Here is a 6,417-nt window from a genome sequence, read left to right as displayed (position 1 = left end):
GACAGCAGCAGTTGCTGAGGTTTGCAGCTGTGAACCCTCCAGCAGAGGCAATTGGCATGGTGACTGGTGGAAATTGCTGCAGGAGAGTGGACTCTGCAAGATTTGGGCCCCGTGACCTAATCTCAACTCGGCGTGCAGCTTGCACCGAGACCCAAACTGAAGTCATCGTGTGGTTTAACTCCTGAGACCCTAGCTGAGCTCGGCACGCAGTTTGGGCACAAAGTCCCCAGCTGAATTGGGCATGAGGTTTGGGCACAGACTCTCTAGTTGAACTTGATGCACAGTCCTGGCCCTGGGACTATAGCTGAACTCAGAGAGCTCAGTGTGTGGTTTCGGCCCATGACCCTGGTTGGACTCAGTGCTAACTGGACTAAGTGTATGTAGATTAGGCCCTGAGACCTGTTTGGGTCCAGAGAAGCAAACTGGACTTAACGCTCAGGTTGGGTCAATAGATGTTAATTGGACTCAGCGTGTTGGCAGTTTGGGCCCCGCAACACTAACTTGGACTTTGTGAATGGTCTGGGTCCCGAAATGCTACCAGGAACCACAGACCAGTGGAGCATCAGAGCTCCAGGACTAAGGAAATCTCTTGGAGACAGGGAGTAGAGTGGCCATCAGGCCCCCTCCGACTGATCTGCTTCATGCCCTGAAGAGATCCAATGCTACAAGAGGACCCACGAGGCTGTGGACACTTTAGTTTGACCTAGCACACATTGTGACACTCAGGACAAATACAATGGAGCTGAGGATCACTGGATATGAGAGACCCAATCTACAGGGCTGGCCTCCTGCCATCCAGACCAGCAAAGCATCAGAGCTTTTGGCCTAGGGAAATAGTGAGAAAATGGCTGAATCTATCCTCAGACTCCCTCCACCCAACTCACGAAGCTACCAAAGAATCAACAAAACCAAGAGAAAGCAACAAGATAGACACACCCTTAGCCAAACTACCTAAAAGACAGAGAGACACTATCCAAATCAACAAAATCAAAATGAAAAGGGAGACATACCTACTGACACTGAAGATATACAAAAAATTGTAAGATCCTACTTCAAAGGCATATATGTCACAAAATGTGAAAATCTAAGGGAAATGGATGTTTTTCTTGATCAATTCCTCTCGCCAGAATTGAGTGAAGAACAGATAAACAAGTTAAATAGTCCCATTTCCCCTATAGAAATAGTGGCAATCATTGATGCGCCAGCACACAGCAAGAACATTTGCTCAACCATGTTCATAGCAGCCTTATTCATAATAGCCAGAACATGGAAACAGCCTAAGTGTCCCTGAAGAGAAGAGTGGATAAAGAAACTGTGGTACATTTACACTATGGAATACTACTCAGCTATTAAAAACAATTCCTGAAATTTGTAGACAAATGAATTGAACTAGAAATGATAATAATGAGTGAGTTAACTCAGAAGCAGAAAAAGTCAAATGGTATATATTCACTTATATCAGGACACTAGGCTTAGGGGCATGTTCCATGAAAGTTTTCACTCACCAGGAAAGTGGGTCAGAGGGGAGGACATCCTATTAGGACTCTAGGTGAGAGAAGCATGGGAGAAGGGGGAAATAGAAGAATCTAGAGGGTCCTAGAAACCTGCAAGAAGAACATTGTGATGGGCAGATTTGGGTCCAGGGGTCCTGCACAAACTATGGCACCATCCAAGGACAATATGTGCAGTAAACTTCGAACCCCTACCCAGGTCTAGCCAATGGACAGGACATTCTTCACAGTTGAGTGGAGAGTGGGGTCTGACTTTCACACGAACTCTGGTATCCCATATTTGACCACGTCCCCTGCGTGGGGAGGCCTGGTGGCACTCAGAGGAAGGATAGCAGGCTACTAAGAAGAGACTTGATACCCTATGAGCTTAAAGAGGGAGAGGAAGTCCCCTTCAGTCACAATCATAGGGGAGGGGAGTAAGGGAAAAATGAGAAGGAGGAAAAAATGGGAGGATACAAGGGATGGGTTAACAATTGAGATGTAATATGAATAAATTAATAAAATATATTTAAAATAAATAAAATGTTAAGACTTGTCAGGCAATGTGAGAATTGGAGGCAGCTGGATCATATTGAGTTTGAGGCCAGCCTGGTCTACAAAGGAAGTCCAGGGCAGTCAGGGCTACACAGAGAAAGCTTGTCTTAAAAACAATAAAAAAAGATGCAGAATTTTACATACTTTTCTTTTTCTTTAAAGTGTATTTTTCTTTTAAGTGTAATTTATATGCTTTTAAATATTTTGCATCTTCTCCTGAAATTCTTCTCTCCCTAATTTCTTATATTAAACTCATTCAGCAAAAGCTATTTTAGGGTAATATCTAAGGAATATATACTCTATGGATGTAATGTTTAGATTTAAATCCAAATTAACACATGAGTTGTTAATTTTGTGAAAGCTGCCTTATGTCTCTCTATCATGTATTCCACAACTTTAATATGGAATTATTTCTACTACTACTACTACTACTACTACTACTACTACTACTACTACTAATAATAATAATAATAATAATAATAATAATGAATATATTACCAATATGTTCTTGAGGCTCTGAAATTATTTAATATGAATTAACACTGAGGATACTACTTGAAATATTGCTATCAACTTATTTAACAGCTAATAATATGTATACTTGTTTCCATAGTTATATCTCAGGTAGTTGATTTGTACTGCTTCACTTAAAAGTAATATGCTTTTTGTAATGTAATATTTTTATTACTCTTTTTGAATTTCATATATGATTGAAATATTTTTATTTTAGTCACCCTTCATTCCTAGAGTCACCTCTATGCCTATAGATCCTTCGAAAATTCATGTCATCTTTTCTTTATACATGCCATAGATTTCAACTTCTTCTGTCAATATGGCTGGGTATGGGCCAGATACTGAAGCATGGATACATATTCAATCTACAAAGGTACAAAACATTAAAAAATTCTGATATTCCTTTCCCTAGTAGCCATGAACTCTTACAAACCGTTTTAGGCAGTGGTCGTTACTGGTGATCCCATACCCATTCCATTCTATAATTCTATTACTTGAACATATGCAACAACTATATCTATGATTTGCTCATGAGGTCAGCAATTCTGTCACCTCCACAAGAAACTGTTTTGATATGTCTAACCTGACTTGTTGCTCCCAAAATCTTTCAATACCCTGCTCTGCTATGCTCCCTGAGACTTGGTGAAGTGGCTTACGTATATATTCCATTTATGACTGATATTTATTCTTTACATTTGATCAAGTGTGAGATTCTGCATTAAAAGTAATACATTGCATGAAGAAGCATCTCTGATGAAAACTGAGTGTGGCTGCTCTCAGTTTATCTAATCTATGTTTACAGAAGTTAGCAAAAATGGCAGTTAATATGATACTATGTGCTCTTCGTAAAGATATGTGGTTACTTTTAATTTGAAGTTGTGGTTAATGGCCAGATTTACATTGCCAAGCATTAGTTCTTTTCTATGGAGTGTAGTTTTGATCCAATCAGAAATTGATTGGATACCTCTGTAATATTCATACCAGAAATGTACTCATGGCTAGTCATAATTATGACTAGTGGTTTTAATATCTGCATAAAGCTGCTGATTACTTTTTATCCTCATTAGCCTTCATAGCATCTAATACTATGGAAACCAACTAATAATTAGAAAGCTTTTGTCAACAGCAATATGATTTCTCCATACTTTGTGAGAAAAGTGTGTGAGAACTTTATCAACAAGGTCATATGATCATGTTTTAATGGGCGGTTAACTAAGAGTGATGGCTATTGCCAGTATTGTTCTGCAGAATTTCTAGGAAATGTCTAACCAATAGCTCTATAGTAGGTATCCCACACTTGGTACTGAGCTCTTTAATTGATAACCTATGATTTTTTGGAGAATATACCCTACACAGATGAAATCACACACACATACACACACACACACACACACCCTCATACATATACACAAACAAACAAACACAGAGGAAGACAGAGAGACACAGAGAGGGTCAGAAACAAAGAGACAGAGAGAGACAGAGAGAGACAGAGAGAGAGAGAGAGAGAGAGAGAGAGAGAGAGAGAGAGAGAGAGAGAGAGAGAGAGAGAGAGAGAGAGAGAACTCATAACTCATAAAAGAGCTGATTTTTCTCATGACTTTTTCAGGTATTTTCAATTGTATCTCTCTCTCCCTTGACCCTTTCTCTTTCATATTCTTCTATCTTGTAAACCATTTACTTTTTTAAAACACTCTGCCTTAGAATTTTCACTGTCCCCTTTATATCTCCTGTGTTGTATCTATTATTTGAGTATTTGACAGATTTATACAATCTATTTTGATTATACTCCTTACACATGATTACCATCAAAGATCTCTCAGACACACCCCTGTAGACATTGTTTATATTTCCTCAGAAAAGAGCTATTTCCAAGCATTACTAATACTTGGCTTGGCCTGAGCCCAGATCATATCTAACTATCCCTAGACCTGGGTTTGGAAGCTTCTTTCCTCAATAAAATCCAATTTCCTGCAAACCTGGATCTTGAAGGCTTCAGTTTCCAGCATTGGTTGGCTACCCTAGGCTTATAATATTTTCAGCCTCTGAGACTTACTGATCAATAATTTATCCATTCTAGCTCTTTCTGAACTCTGGCTGGCTACTTCAAATAATCTGTTCTGCTACAAACTCATCTCCAGGCTGACTGATTCAAACTTGTTTCCTTTGCTGTTTTACTAAATTACTCTCATTGGAAAAATGGCTTCTGAATTTCACAAGCTGAAGTCTATCTGTACTCTGCTGTACTCTATGAACTCTGTTGTATTCAACTCTACAGTACTCTCTACTCTATTGCACTGTAATATGTGTCACTGCACTCTCCCTGCTCTGTTCTTAAGTAGATTCTCTTCCTGTCTCTTCCAATGACAGTTAGGTGAATCCTGTCTCTGATTCACTCTGTCAGTTCTTTCTAAGAATTGTCACTCTGTCTGTCCCTCAATTAGACCTCATTGTTTGAGATTAAAGGTGTGTTTGTATTCCATCCAAAGGCATTAAAGGTGTTTATATCCAATCCAGAGGGATTAAAGGTATGTATTCTAGGCAGAGGATTAAAAGTATATACTAAGTGTATGTCTATATTCCATCTAGATCACATCGATCTAGCTCTTCGATGTGATTCCTTGTCAGAATACTCATGTGGGTGGATTAAATTTTCACTACACCCTCCAACATAACCCTCATGAAACTCCACATTATTTTCTGAAAACAAATCACTGAGTACAATTAATGCTACCTATTTGCGTGTGTATGGGAACATAGAGCTTGGATGACTTACCAGGGCACAAATCCTTAAATATAAAAAAAAAAAAAAAAAAAAAGCACACCTCTCCTCCAACAGCCATCAACTCCTAATAGCAGTTACTGATTTGTTTTCTTAATGAATTATAATTTTATCTCTAATATAGTTATGTTTAATATCCTTCAGTGATTAAATAAAATAAGATTTCTGTTTGTAGTAATTTTTCTGTGTTTGAAAATTATGAACTTAGATTTGGTGTGTGTGTGTGTGTGTTATTCATGATTAATTATTTCAGATTTTATGTCATGTTCATTATAATAATTAACTTATAATGAATATAATAAAAACCTTTTTCTCTTTATTGACTTTTTAATATTTCACCTCATGTACCACAATTCCACTCATCTCTCTCCCCTCATATCCACCTGCTTCCCTTGAAACCTACCCCTCCAATAAAGAGAAAATAATCCCACAGGCCCAGGTGTGGTTATTTTAGTTTCTGGCTTTTTCCCTGTGCTGGGTGGCCATCTGAGGCTACCTGGTACCAGAATAGTGGTTACCTCAGGCTCACGGCTTTCACGGAATGTTTGGCTACTCATCATTCAGATGTTCATAAACTTAGCATAAACATAGCCTCCTTCTTCTCTGCCATCTACTACTGTAGATGTGACACAGCAGTCCTTTGGCAGATGCAGGAGAGATAACTCATTTTGTAAGAGTATTTGCCACACAAACCTAATATTCTGAGTTCAGTAACTGAAACTCACAAGGAAAAGAAGCCTAACATTCTAGCCAAGGAGAATATAGGCATTAAACTTCGAAGCCCTACCAAGACCTCCACCGTTGAGTGGAGAGTGAGATCTGACAGAAAGTCTTGTGTAAGGAACCATCATTACTGAATTTGAGCTCCAGTTCTCTGTCATGTTCAGATGACAAGGATTTGTAACAGGCATTCCAAACTCTAGTTCTGGTTCTTCTTGAAAATTGTACCCTGAGTCTTGGAATAGGGATGAGATACAGATATCTCATATAAGGCTGAACATTCCACATTCATTTATTTTCTTAATGTAATCTAACTTTAGTTTTTATTAAAATTCAACACTTTGTTATTAGCATTGTAAC

The 6,417-nt window shown here is 38.5% G+C and overlaps 1 pseudogene; it reads right to left on the bottom strand.

The window, feature by feature from the left end:
• Nucleotides 1-5,877: 5,877 nt before the first annotated feature.
• On the bottom strand, nucleotides 5,878-5,991 carry LOC127186085 (uncharacterized; annotated as a pseudogene).
• Nucleotides 5,992-6,417: the final 426 nt, after the last annotated feature.

The sequence above is a fragment of the Acomys russatus genome, chromosome X, assembly GCF_903995435.1.
Source record: "Acomys russatus chromosome X, mAcoRus1.1, whole genome shotgun sequence".
Classification (NCBI taxonomy): domain Eukaryota; kingdom Metazoa; phylum Chordata; class Mammalia; order Rodentia; family Muridae; genus Acomys; species Acomys russatus.
Note: the sequence above shows the minus strand (reverse complement) of the source record. Positions and strands in the feature narration are given on the sequence as shown.